Genomic DNA, 14880 nt, shown 5'->3' on the forward strand with positions numbered 1-14880 from the left:
TAGTGCTACTTGTACCGTCTATTTAATTTACCGTATTCGGTAAAAGAAATTGTGATGAAATAAATAGATACAAAAGCGGCGGTTTATTCTATTTAGAATTTAGTTATAGTTGTGTAGTTGTACCTACTTATGATACGAGTTAATTGAGGGTTTTTGTAAGGATGTTTTGGGGTAGTAAAATGCTAATGTAGGTAAGCGTTAGTTGAGTTTTGTTTTTCAATGCTTTTGTGCACAGTTAGCCGAGTGAGCCACCACGCCAATCCCACTGTGTCGTGGATTCCATCCCCGCTAGGTACAAGCATTTGTGTTATCCGGGAATGCTTGTCCTGAATCTGATTTGAATGTTTCTTAAACCCCCCTGAGGAAAAAATAATAATTATCTTTGAGCAAGAAAAGTTAAAAGAAAAATTCAAGTTATTTTAACACTCCGCCTGCGTTTTATTTATTTAAATTGAGGTTTTCCTGCCTACTAGGTCAAGGTTTCTTCATCACATACTGCGTATACATATTGGCAAACTTTGGAATGTTGCAGCAACACCATCTCCATTAATAACATAAATATTATTGCGAGAAATAACAATAAACCGAATAGTAGTATTATTTCAGCACTGCGTCAAAAAACACTTTTTATCATTGAAATTTGAGCTCAACAGATTTATTGGGCAAGTGCCAAAAACCTAGTGCAAAGACCCTTTGGCTTTATTTCCTTATACAATGATGAGGTAAAGTTCTGATGTCGTGTATTTGTAGGCTCTGTAGTGTATTTAGTCCAAATATTACTTAGGTACCAGCGTATCTAAATCGACATTATTTTATGTAAGTAACCATGTGTTGCCCGCGACTTCGTCCGCGTGGTCAGAAGATATAAGTTAGGATTATAGAAAGGATTTAAGAAACTACTCTTAGAATTTTTAATTGAGAAGGCTTACTACTCGGTCAATGAATATTTAAACGACAAATTTTGAAAAAATATCATCCTTTTTAAATGTATAGAATAATATCCGATTTATTTAAATAACTTTCTTTAATATATAATAATTTTGATAAGATTTTGATAAAAATTTCAAAATAATAATATGATGATTATTATACTATAATATACTGTAATATAGTATAAAATAATGATAACACATATGTTATAAGGCCGCATGTATTAATATAGTATAAATTAATGATAATACATATGTTATAAGGCTGCATGTATTAATTTGATTATTACAGTCAAACCATATTTGTATACCTTCTAAGGTGAAACATAGTGCAACTAAAATGTAATTTTCCACCAAGTGTACCACCTATGTTTAACAAATAAATAAATTTGAATTTGAAAGGATTTTTTTGAACGGAAGCCGTCGAAGATGAATAATTTTCCCTGTTTTTTCCACGTTTTCCATTGTAACTTCGCACCTATTAGTCGCAGCGTGATGGTCTATAGACTAAAACCTTCCTCGATGAATGTTCTATTCAACACAAAAAGAATTTCAATTTGAACCAGTAGTTCCTGAGATTAGCGCGTTCAAAAAATCAAAAAAACAAACTCTTCAGATTTATATATTAGTATAGATAATAGCAATAAATACGCGTGAGTAAACCGTTACATCATTTAATAATGAATCAGTCTCACGATAGTTATTATAAAAATATACTTAGATAATAGCTGGTTAACCTATAATTGGTGACTGTGTCAGTCTATCACATAATCTTATGCTTAAGATTTACAGTACGCTGAGCATATTCGTGACCTTTAATAAACAAATAAATCCAGTTGTGATTGTCATACTTTCCCAGGTATTTTATGTAAGTATATAGGAAAAATAGAATCCGTTTATAATTGTCCAATAGCTGGGCATGGAAATCTTCATAAATGGCGTAGGTGTGAGCATTGATCAATATGCTAGCTGCTGGTTGGTGATTTAAGATTCCAATATTTTTCGTTAGTTATTGATGTCTGAAAATTATTTAGAATACAAATAACTTTGAAAACTTCAAATTGGATTTTATGTTCATAAAATATTATTAATCCGTAATTGTCGAACTCTACTTTGGAATTATTATTAATTCCCACTCTTAAAAATATTTTTTTTTTAGTAATAATTAAACGGGACCAAAAATGTTCCTATTAATGTCGATATATTAAAACGCATTTCAAATATTAGCTGCTACGCCGAGGCTGTACGAGTAGTGCGCGTAGAGGCGCTGAAAGGCGCGCGGCCGTGGGCGATCCCGCGATCCGGGGGCGGGAGTGAGCCCGGGCTCTAGTCCCGCGCCGGCCGCCAAACCGATCGCCGCCTCACCGACTTCCCGCACCCCACACTAGTGATGTGACCGTATCGCGTAAAACAACGCGTATTGTTTGTGACGCTGTCGTGTTTGTGAATGAGTGAAGCTGTGTGACCTTATTGCTGTTCGTGAATTTTATTGCCGAATAAATATTTATAGTGAGTAAAATTATACTTTTAATGTAGTTTAATTATTTTATATTATTTGATTGTAGGTAGTAGGTTTGATAGTAGGTTTTTAAGTTACAATTTATTATTTAACGGTTGGAGATATTAGAGTAGTTTGTTTAGTATTTCAATTAACAACTTTGATAGATTTCGTTTCATTAACGATTGAAATAATCCCTCCTAGTTACTATCAAACGTTTTTTTTAAGTCATTAAGCAAATTGATAATTAAGACGAAAGTAAAAAAATCAGAAAGGAACCTTTAGAAAAAATCAATTCAATGGATTTAATGAATTAAAAGACGATCAAAAGCTTACCGAAAGTCAAACCCATTTACTTAGTTGATTCCTTGTCAGTGCTCGCGATTCACGGACCATCGATCCCGAAAGTACTATTCATAACAAAGGGGAAGGAGTGAGAATAATTTAACAAAAGATAATGAACCACTCTGTCAACACTCGAGGAACGTCGCCGGCACACGGGCATTACTTAGCAGATGAATGAAATTGAAGACATCTCATTACTACTCTTTGTTCTCATTTTTACTGACGCTTTTGAAATATCACGTACCCACTTTCATCTCACACTATGTGACAGGTCTGTTATGGGTCGTTCAAACTACCTTTTTATAATAGCACTAGTTGTCCCAGAAAACGTTGTTTAGCCTTGCAAATTAGTCTAGGCAATAAAAAAGGGGTATCAAAAATATTTCAACCTACTAAACACACAAAATTTCATGCGAATCGATCGAGCCGTTTCGGAGGAGTTCAATTTCGTACACCGTTATAATAGAAGTACAGATTTATTTCTCAGTCACTGCGTAATTCCGTATATAATATTGACGAGAACCCTTGGTAGAGGTGTCTCGGTAACACGCAGTGAGCGTCGTCACTCCCGGTAAACGGTAATATTCCGCCTTCGCTGTGGAATTTTTCAGCGCGTTTTCACATATATTTTATTAGTACCGCTCAAGCTATTAGAAAAATTAAATATATGTGTCTGGAATTGACACGTGCTTGAAATGTCAATAATTGCTTTTTAAGAGAAGTATGTTTTAATTTACTAGACATGTTTTTTATGTAATAAATTTTGTATGATATAGAGTTATTTTATCTGTACTGGTCAGATTCATCGAAGAATATTAAAAATTATTGCTAGTACATACACATTACTTGACTATAACTCCGAAACATGCTAATATTTTATAATCACGATGAAAATGGTTTCGTAACAAATACTATGTGACAGACGGAAAGACAACGAAGTCTCTATAATAGGGTTTCATTTTTACCTTTTCAACCCTAAAAGTACCAAATACCAATTAATTCGTTTAGTATTAGTTTATAAATGATGTAGATACAATGGTAGCTAAATAGGCACGTTAAATTCATGTGTAACATATATTTCATTGAACTAACTACAGAATTAGGTGAGCAAACAAACTGTATGTGTAAAACTAAATCTGTCTAAGATAAATGTTTCAGCAAATTAATTGCCTGCAGAGCGTCGGATATTCTCACTGAGAACTTGTATGTGTGAGTCTTTACATTCACATTTGTACGTACAATCATACATACTACAAACAAAGCCATTCAATGTTTAACTAAAGTAAGAATGTTAATTACTTATAAATGTAATTAATTTTTAAACCTTTGTGTTGCTATGCGGGGCTACATTCTTTTATTTCTTTTATTAATTAAGTAAGTAAAAACACTAAAATATAATGTTTGTGTTAACTTTTATCGTGAAGCGCAAACAAGATCACTTGATCTTTATTATTTGAACGCAGAAAGCGCTGCGAAGCGTATATAATTGCAAGAAAAAGATGATAATTTTTAATTGTTAAATTCTTAGTATTCAAAGACTTTCTGACAGTCTGCTGGTGTTCTAGATAGCTTCTCTATTAAAATTTATTGTGTTTGTAAATATTGCATGAAATTGTATGAAATCTGAAATATAATAAAAAATGGTATTGTAGCTTTTCCAATTGTATCTTCTTACTGTGTGATTTTAAAGTCAATATTTTTAAAATTATTAACATCTCAGGAATATGATACTGTTGGTTGGTAGTTAATGTGTCATATTAGGCAAGTATTTCTATGATCGGATTGGTGACAGTGCGCAACAGTTTTTTTTCCGTTGTCCACCGTTGAGCAAAAAACCCTTACTATTTCAATCAGAGGCGTAGATCGAAAATCTTACGGAATTATAAATTTCCTTAAAATATCTATTTATAGCTTTAAAGGAATTATAATTAGCACGGCAAAAAACTCTGAATAGGTACTGTATTAATACTGGTCTGCCTTAAAACCAGTATACGAATAACTAATGTTACATCAGTACCTAGTCATCAACCAACATGCTTCCAAAACTTGAACTACTCTCCAAATTATAAATTAATCAGATTGTAAGTCGTTAAGTTTTACTTGTTAACTTTAGACCTATTAAATGAGACCTTTCCTGAAGACAGCTCTTTGACGCCAAAAACTTTCTAATTAGATCACAGCAATTGAATAAAGTTAATTAGTTTTATTTGCGAACGTTACAAAGGTACGTTTAATGTGATTACGTTTGGGTACAGGGACTTTTATTGTATTTGTAGGTCATTTTATTTTAATGTTTATAACAATGAGTAATTTCTTTTTTAAAACGTAAAGCAAATGGAATATGTCTTTCATAAGTAGATTGGTTAATATGAGTCAAATTAGATTAAGATTAAGGTTGTTTAAAGATATTTTTTTTTTATTTAAATTAATAATGAATCAAAATGTATTGGTTAATCGATTCAAGGCTTATACTGGAGCTTCATAGTACCAAATGTGTTTAATAAACATTCCGTTTTCATCAGCGCAAAAACATTGGTATCAAATCACTTGATACTTGTACATGTATTCAGTTTAACCTAATTAATATGTGATATATTTACTGCACAGTACTGTTTCTTTAAAAGTCTTATATTTAGTTTCACAAATACTCAAGTCACATGCACAGATGCACGTAAAATAGGAACATAGTCTGCCATCTGAAATGAAAACTTAAATTCAATTAAATAGCGACCTTGTAGAAAACCACAATACGAACCCAACCCTATCACAGCCGATTTCAATTACTCCCTAACTTATTCGCAAGTTGTCTGAGTACATACTATGATCGTTCAAGTTCATTTATTAAAACCGTTGTCGAATATTTCCAATCGTTTATCCAGAATTATTTCACAAATCTTCCATTAAATGACACTGAAAAGTCAACATTCGTTGTAACTCGCTGGCACGCACAATCTGACAGTTCGTTGAATTATAAACGGATGGAAATAATTGATGTATTTTATTTTTCATTTTTTATTCAAAAGTTCGGTGTCCAACTTCGCACCTAAATAAAATTCGCATCCGCTTTTACGCAGCTGTAATTTTAATAGTCCTATTTTAAACTTGCCTTTTTTCACCTAACACGGACTATAAATCGGCCGTATTTAAAATTGAGCCAATAAAAATATATTGCAATCAATTTTAGTTAAAACCCGATTGAAAAATCATTCTAAATAACATAAAAGCTGTCAATTACGAAGATAGAACCGGCAATAAATTACAAAATAAACATCGTTTAAAAATAGACAATTTAATTCAAAACCCAGATATCCCCATAAGAAATGAGATCAGCTAAGTCGGTCAAGGTGACACGCGGGTCTGCCAAACCACACGGATAAATAAGCCTGTCACCAGAGTGATAAAGTAACGTCAAAATTTAACCTTAAGCGTACCTTTTACCCATAATTTAAACTAAAAGAGATAACAATATTTTTGTACTCAAAACTCCGTGTATGAACGTGTTAATGAGGGGATTAAGAAGTTCAAAGTCCTCCAATATATTCCCTTAACATCTTATATCTTTACCCGCTACCCGGTTCGTTTTACATAAAGGCGGTAATTACTGGGTTACAAGAAAAATTACCGGTTTCTCGACTTAACACGCGTCCCTTCGACCTCTAAAGAAAGTCCTTACATTAAAATGTTGGAGGTTGTTTACCTTAAATGAGCTTAATTGTATTTTACGACATTTAATCTAAGAGATAAAGGCGGGTCTGGAGTAAGGAATGAAAACACCTACAGGCGACAGCGGACAAATCGGTGTGATACTTTTTATTTTCATTGTATGAACTGATAATTATATTTTTTGTTTCCTTTAAACCAATTATTTAGTATTTTACATAATATAACTACTCTTCAATGTTAAAGTAAATACTATTTATGCGGTAATTCTATATGGCACTATTTTTAATCACTTAGGTATTAAACTCGCCTACTCCCATGATAGATAGTGAGTCCTCCGTAATTCAGTGACACATAAAATATAAATTCGAAGCACATATTCAACTAAAATACGCAGGTAAAATTTTGTAGCCTATAAGCCCAGCTATTCCTGGATTAATTCGGAAACTAACGGTTTTCCAATTTTACGTTTTGTGGTAAAATATGAAATCGCTGGGAAACTTTCCGGAGACTAACGGATAATTAACTAACCGCTCTCTACGGACGCGGAAAAAAGTCAGCTACGTCCGAAACCTATTACACGGTGACCAACCCCGATTTAAATACACTATTAACGTTATTTACGTTAGAAAACGGTCATTTGGTCCAGAATTTAGGTACCTAACAGATGGAAAGCTGCGATTAAAAAAACAATAATCATTTTTATCGGTCCATATTTATTAATGATCCAGTTGATAAAGTCTGAAATCGGATATATACTTGTAATATATGTATGTAATGTTGAATTTTAATGCCTATTGCATTGTCTGACATAGTTTACGAAAAAAATGACAAGAATCTAGAAAAGTTAGTGCGTTTTTCCACAAAGCTAGATTTGAATTTTTATTACACTTTTGTCGAAAGTTACGAACTCTGTATAAATAAATATTGATTATTACTATACACCGAAGTTATAAAAAAAGATACAGAGATTGTGCGTGTTCCCATTACCGATATATATTTGTTTTATTAGGGTCTTACTGGTGAGTTTTTTAATCCAATGAACGCAGTTTAAACGCCGGAATACGAAAGAGAATTTCTGTTATAAAGAATTCCTTTTACATTGTGTCCGATATTAAAAACAGACCTGGCCCAAAGGGTTCTGGAGTAGTTCCTCCGCTGAAGGCTGATGACGCGATAAAATAAATTGGTTTTAAATACGCTATTAAAGTTATTTATTACTCGCATTTACAATAGGTACTTGGCTTCGGAATTTCGTAGTTAAATGGGCGGTGTGCAAACTCTGCTACATAAATCTTGTATTGAAATAATCAGATTCGAAACTTTCGTACTCAGGAATTGAACACAATTGATTCATCCGTTTCAAAACTAGAGTTGTTCTAATATCGATGTCGTACTTCAAATAATTGCTGTAGAAACAAGTTTTATCAATTTGTAGAACAAGTGACACGTAGTCGAGAATGTAGTGTTTTTGTTTACTTCTTAGTAAAAATGTGACTGTAAACAACGAAATGAAGTGAAATGGATTCCAAACTTTCTGTTACCTACTTATTTTAGTTTTCTGCTTTAAAGTTCTGACTTTGTCTTTTTCAATCCTCGACGCAAAAAGGGGGGTGCAATATGTTTGTCGTCTCTGTCTGTCTATCGAATCGTAGCTCAAGAACGGATTTAGTGATTTTAATATATGCAGTTTATTTGGTATTAAAGGTGAATTATGAGCGAGTGTGAAAACGGGTCTTTTTTTTTAATTTTTAATCAGTTAATAATTAAACCTGTACGCTAATCTAATTTTCAATAGGACATATCGTGACTCAGATCAGATAGGTACCTAACTTATCACAATAGAACAAAGACCTTCGCACATGATTTTATTGCTATTCAAAAAAACTAACTCCTCAGTTTTTATAAAGACGATGTGACGATTATGTCATGTCAGAATGCTAAATGTACTCTATTTATTTATTCATCTAAATAAAGATTTCAAAGATATAAAAAATAATTAATATAATTCACATTAGCAGCTTGAATAACAAATGTACGGTATTATGTATGACACTCGTCGTGCCAACACGTTCAAGCATCCTTTGTCAAAAAGTGACACAGGACAAAAACTCCATTCTTTTAAAATTACCCTCGCTGCCTTGGATTTAATTCCATGTAATTTAAAAACGAACAAATCCTTTATTAAGGTTCTAAGCATTTTTATAAATAGCTAAATTAGTATTTGTTTTTTTGTGTCGTTGTAAAATTTTTAATGATGTTGCAAGGTACGAATTTCACATTCCTGATTGTGGATAAAAATAAGCTGTGCTTTATTAAAGTAAGAAGTAATATATAATGTCCTAACACTTATCAGGAGACTAGTTAATTCTTAGAATTAGCGCCTTTATTTCAACGACAGAAGGTGTATTTTCGTCTGTGCTAGATATTATCGTAGCACTCACTGTACCTGCTCGCTTTTGATAAAACATTACTTAAGTCTGCTTCTTTCCAGTTGTTTTAGTAGCTTAGTTCTAGTCATCTCACTATATCACGTTTGTTCAAGTTTTACTGTTTGTAGTGAACGTCGTAACGACTAAACTAATTTGCGTAAATTTTAAAAAGCAGAAGAATTTCTTGTCTTTATCTAAGACCAGCTGAATATATATTTTTCGTGTTTAAGAAATTCTCTTTTAGTAAAGTATATTTTATCTTTTTAGAAATAAGAAACCGGTCAAGAGCGAGTCGGACTTATGACACTACAAATAGGTTATGGAAAATCATCTCGATTGGGTCTCAAATAAATTGGTGACGGATAGACGGACTGGTTGACAGCGGGACCTCAGTAATAGTGTTCAATTTTAACCCTACTACGTAGCCCTGAAAATTCCCTTTCAGATATCCTCTATTTTAACATTATACAAAGAAAACAAAGCAAGACGATATTCTACACTTCACAGAGTCCTTGGTTTATTTTGTCTGCACTGCATTAGATTTTACGGCGCAGATCGTGAAAACGTGTACACACATAAATTTCAAGTGTAACCACTTGTACTAAGTCCCGGGGCATAACCCTGGATCTGTTGGTCACACAAATATTTCTACCATGTAAGTATTTAACCCGGCCTTCTCCGGATAACGGAGTAACTTTAAAGGTTCCATATTTAAAGGGTAAAAACGAAAACGTATTAGATACTTAGGCACCGCGGTGTGCGTCACTTCGTCTGTCCACCACCGAATATAAAGATTAGGGTTAAACAATGATTGATATGGCCATAAATTTGATGGGTGACCATTTTTGATAGCAAAATTGTTTTATTTTTTTCCAACTCGTACTTGACGGGGTTTTTGTCTAGAACAAAACAAAATACTTCTCCATTCTTGCCACGATATTCTTAACACGATTGACACTAAAATACAAGAAGATGATTTATCTCGCGATACGTCTCGTCTATATTTCATTGCTAAATCGTCGCAAAAACAAATAATCCTACTGAAATCTCAGGTGACGGGGTTTTGGGGTTGGTTTGAAGCAACGAAATGACAATAATAAATATCAGTTATTGCTGCGTCAGCGGCACGCACTGGGGCCAGGGAAGTGTGTATAATATAATGTAGTTCCTTTTACGATCGTTTATAGGTACATTGTGTAGCTGTTATGTATATCTTACGTATACAACCTTTTTTTTCGGCTCTCCGCCAAGATTTGCAACGGAATTCCGCATTGTCAGTTTCGTTTACGCCAATATTGATCGTTTTAAATAATGATTAATTATACCTACCTTCAATTTATTGTGAATTCATAAATAGTAGTAAAATAACAGGGAAAGTAAAAGTTATTCGAGTTGTAATCAAACATTAGTAAAAGTAAAAAGCGAAAACGAGATGCCGCTCTACGGTAGGTATTATGCTGTCACGCTTCTACGACCGTATTAATTTTCCTTAAGACATGGTAGAACCTTTGCTTCTGAAATTTTAAGACCTCTAGTAGTTTTAATTGTTCTAGTGTAAACCAACGGGAGCTAACTATTAACGGTCTTAACTTTTAATTGCAGTTACTAAAGTTTGTTCTAAGATTTTAAGTTCTTAAGATCTGTCAGCTAGTACATAAATCTTACCAATCTTGTTGTTTCAACAGTACAATGTATTCAACATTGATTCAGATTCCCAAATTATTTACGAAAATATTTATTTGTTTTCCTCATTCCGCCCTTAAAATGACGGGGCAACATAAAAGACAAATTGATTTTATTAATAGCTTAGCTTGAGGGTGAAGTACGCCCACATCGCCCGGCAACTCAATACGTGTGACTATCTAACTTTTAAAATAACTGATCAAATTCTTTACGTGTTTTAGAACGAACGCAGCATGAAATAATGAGAGAAAATGGACGCTATTTATGATAACAAAAAGGTTGACCTGAATTTTATGCAGTTTTTGTTTTTGTTTTTATGGCACTCTCACGTGAATTTATTATTGTCATTTTCAGAACTTTTTGGCTTGGTGTCGTTTTTAATTGCATCGCTCTAATTACACACACGCCGGTTTTTACATTGTGGTTAGAATAAAATAGCGTGTTATGTACTGGTGAAACAAAATACTCAAATAAAAAAGGTAAAGAGAGCCAAATAATATACCCAAAAATGAAACTTAATTGTGACTACACTATGGAAAATGCGAAATAATGACCAATGGTGTTTAAAATTCCCAGTTGCTTAAATATCTACCACGCCCCGGGCACGAGCCGGTCAGTGCAATGCAGTAAAAAGTCCAGCATGTAAATAGCTTACTTATATAAAATTTATAGCAAGAGAAAGCTAGAAATCTTCCATAGTGATGTGGCATTCAGATTTCCCCAGGGCTCCGTAATCCTCTTACTCAGTTTCAATTTAAAATTTATTCTCAATTCCTACACGTTTCAAATCATGGATATCATGACACGGGCACGTTTGCACTTAACATTTTTCTCTTGGAAATGAAATATAGTATTAGCATAAGCGCTCACATCCAGCTTTATTCTTATGTGCTTTAGAAATGTACGGCCCTTCGGGATCGTGTAATAAGACACATTTGTATAGACGAGTACGGCCCTCTATTTAGTGTTATCTTTGTCTGAGTGTGCGTTTCTCTCGGTAATCTTTTAGTGATTACCACTAATCGTTAGTAGACAGGTTTTCCTGTTCTTTTTGTCGGCAGGTATTTAATTGTATCGCCTGTTTTTGTAGCAACTAACAAATAAATGCTTAGTAAATCTTATTAAGGTATACCTAGTCAGGATTGGATTAGGTATATTGACCATGGTCAAATAGGCGTACAAAAAGCTTATGGGTAATACCTACATTTTGTATTCATAAATTGAATACCTAACCAATTCAGAATGTTACATAATATTTTCAGTAATAAAAAGTTATTAGGCAATTTCACATTGATTGTTCAAACTTTCACAATAATTATCTCGTAATGTTTGATTTGGTCGCGTCATTGTTTTTATAACTCTCAATTTATATGGATATTATTTCACACTATTTTTTTCCTGTGAATTAGCTCGCTTAGACTTTTAGTTTTTATTGTTCACATAAACTGCTAGCTACTATTCAAAATAGTAACTTAAGAACTGAGCCAGAATTTTTATCTGCTGTCAATCTTAATTTATCATTAAATTGTTCAACTTTATGCAATAATAGACCAAAAACAATAAAAACATCGCATTTTTTTGAGAATTATGTATTCTTGAAACAACATGATAACACAAAATATTAAATATAATAATATCCTGGGACAACTCACACACGGTTATCTGATCCCAAGCTAAGCAGAGCTTGTGTTATGGTAACCAGACAACTGATAAACTTACTTATATATTTCTAAATACATACATATTATAGATAAATTACACCCAGACACCCGAACAAATGATCATGCTCATCACACAACAGTTGTCCTGGGCGGGAATCGAACCCACTACCTCCGGTATAGCAGTCAGGGTCGCTAACCACTAGACCAATAGGCCCGTCAACTACTACTATATTTATACGATACCTATTATAATTAACGTAACCCTTACAATCCCTTTATTCCCTCAAGACTTTCTAAAATTTACAATAGATTTTCGGATTAAACTTGATTTTCATCGACTTAAAAGAGACACGTGAATAGAAAATGACACGTGACTTTCATAAATAAAACTCGACCTTCAGAAACCTTTACAAAATGTCTTCGTATAAAGGAAAGGGCAGAACTAAAGCTATTTCAGTGTTACATTTAGCGTATGCTGTGTAGTCGAGATAAAGGCTCTTTAACAGCCTATAAAAATGCAAATGTGATGACGGTGGCGTTTCTAAAGAAATTGCACGACGACTAAGATCAATATCTTTGATTCGGCTGATTTTTGCTCTTTTGTCTCTTTTTTAATTGTTGCGTCTCAAAATAGGTTCATAGTTGATTATATCGAAACGACCGTGATGCGATGTAATGTAGTTATGTTTTTGTTTTTGTTATACGGACACAGGATTCATACTTACACCGGTAATCAACAATACTTGTGACAAATCCTATAGATAAATTAACACGGGTCTGTTGTTTCGTGAAATAAACAAAAGAAAAATTTAAAGAAAGCCTTTAGTTCTCAAAATAAAGACGTATAAAAGTAACTAAATTAAAACCATTTTTCTAATCATAACATAATTATCTGTTAAAAGGAAGAATAAAGACGGGTTTACGAGGATGTTTTTCGTATTTATTTTTTAATAAGGAAATTGCCATTACAACAACAACAAAAGCGTTTTAAAAGATCTTTTTTCATATTTCATTACAAAAGAGTAAACGTCTTCCTTGATTGAATTGAATAATTTAATTGGGGAATAAAAATGTTTTTCGCATAATTATTTAGAATTCGCGTGTACTTTTGGGTGGAGAAGAATTTTGAATATGAAACTTGTACTTTCAACATTCACCATATAATTTTAGGACCATGCTAGGAATTTGTAGATGTTAACGAGGAACAAACAGATACTTTTACTTTCGTGATTTGAATGTTAGGTGTTAGTAAAATGAGACTTTTTTATAACATAAATAGTTTCAGTATAAATATTATTTTTTTCAGTAATAGCTCGCTTACATGTGTATTTGTATAAGAAGCTCGTTTGGCTAGAGTAAGTGTAATTTTTCAACCTTCTAAACAGTTAACTTTAATCTTTAGTACCAAAAGTTAGCTTTGTTCAAAAACTTTTACATTTGTAAACATAAAATACATCCAGGCAACTCAATCTTCAAGTATAAAGTAATTACTTTACAAGGTATGCCATTAAACACTCAAGGTCACACAAGTTTGAGACTACTTACTGAAACAAATCATCTATCACTTATCTGAACCCTTGTTACAATGTAACGTTTTGTCTTGTCTTTGACAGATAGGGGCCCGCGGGATATGTCCCTTATAACATAACCGGAGGCCCCTGTAAACGTCATAAACCGCATGTATACGCCGAGGGCCGCGTAACTTGACAGTCTCTTATAAACGCCATTGGCTGGCATAGCCTCCGCATAGGTGATGCATAAGACGTCGGACAAGTCACATTTACGTTGGTTTGTAAAAGAGTTCGTAGTTAAGTGAACACATTACAAAACCTAGGCGTCGATCGAACGTTCCAAATAAAAAATAAATGTATTTTTTGCCCGTCTCTAATCCAGACAGGTCGGGTTTTCATAAGGCCATAGGTCGCATACAGCGTCACACATTTATGATAGAAATGTCACGTCAATCTAGCAAAGAGGTCACAATTATACATTTCTTCAGTAACCATCTTGACGTACGACTTGTGACGCTGTGGGCGGCCATCGACGTTCAAATAAGATGAAGGCCTTAGTTTATGTTCTGAGGGACAGATCCCAAGTTTATGTTACGGCCGATAATTTTACTGGCAGCACGTAATACCAAAGTAGTTTGTGGACGTGACTATGTGAACTTGGAGAAATAAAACTACAATATATGTTTATCTTTATTGTAACGTTACTTAAGCTCTTTCTTAACTGTCTACGTTAATTAGAACTATTCTAGGTAACTATAAAGTTTAATTATTTTTAATTATTGTTATGGGACCTGAAGTTGTCGGTTTAGAGGGTAATAAGGTTAAAATACTCAGGTACTTAAATTGCAAGTAGGTATTTTAAACATTCTCTTGTTGATTGAAAAACGAAACTTATAATTTTGTTATATCCATTTTCTTAGGATATTTGAAAGATTCTCTAGGATTTTCGAAATTAATTCATGATATGATTTTGCAATCTACTCAGTTCCTCGTTAGTAGTTACTCGTTTATCCTGTGGTTAAAGCTAGATAAGAGCCAAAATTCAATATCCGCATCCATTGAAGTATTTCTTCCGTTCAATAATCGAATCCAACACAAAGCCAACGCACAATCAATGAACCATAACAGCAGCCAGTACAATCGAAAACGAAACCTCATCAT

General features: G+C 33.3%; 1 protein-coding gene across 1 annotated transcript in view; it reads left to right on the forward strand.

Moving 5' to 3' along the window:
- The first annotated feature begins 1866 nt into the window (after nucleotides 1-1866).
- Nucleotides 1867-14880, forward strand: part of LOC113492638 (monocarboxylate transporter 4-like) — a 53643-nt gene continuing 40629 nt past the window's right edge. The window contains exon 1 of the mRNA XM_026870216.1: nucleotides 1867-2438. The gene's annotated coding sequence lies outside the window, so the exon portion shown is untranslated. The remainder of the gene's footprint in view (nucleotides 2439-14880) is intronic.

The sequence above is a fragment of the Trichoplusia ni genome, chromosome 1 (genome assembly GCF_003590095.1).
Source record: "Trichoplusia ni isolate ovarian cell line Hi5 chromosome 1, tn1, whole genome shotgun sequence".
NCBI lineage: Eukaryota > Metazoa > Arthropoda > Insecta > Lepidoptera > Noctuidae > Trichoplusia > Trichoplusia ni.